The following is a 386-nucleotide window of genomic DNA, read 5'->3' on the forward strand; positions in this document are numbered from 1 at the left end:
TCGTGGATACATGTATTGGTATCGTTGTCGCTTCAACTGTATCGGAATCGATGAAATCATTTTTCATGTATTGTATCGGTGTATCTTAGACAATTCTGAGTTTCGATGCCCATAAGTATTTACGATAATGAATTATTTTGCGCTTGTATCCTCCGACTCCACTGCTGCTGACGTCATCACCTGCGCGAACAGAGGAGGATGGGATGACCTCGTATTCCCTTGACCTTCCTATATACTGTACTACATATCCTACTACCCCTGTGGCTACGCGACGCTTCTCGGGCATCATCGGTCAGCAGTTCTAGCGACTAAGTTGTTTCCTGTACTCTGGGGCTGGTATAGGATTCGCACCCTAATGCCAGAATCTAGTACGCCTGTATCCCACT

The sequence above is a fragment of the Penaeus monodon genome, chromosome 31 (genome assembly GCF_015228065.2).
Source record: "Penaeus monodon isolate SGIC_2016 chromosome 31, NSTDA_Pmon_1, whole genome shotgun sequence".
Lineage (NCBI taxonomy): Eukaryota > Metazoa > Arthropoda > Malacostraca > Decapoda > Penaeidae > Penaeus > Penaeus monodon.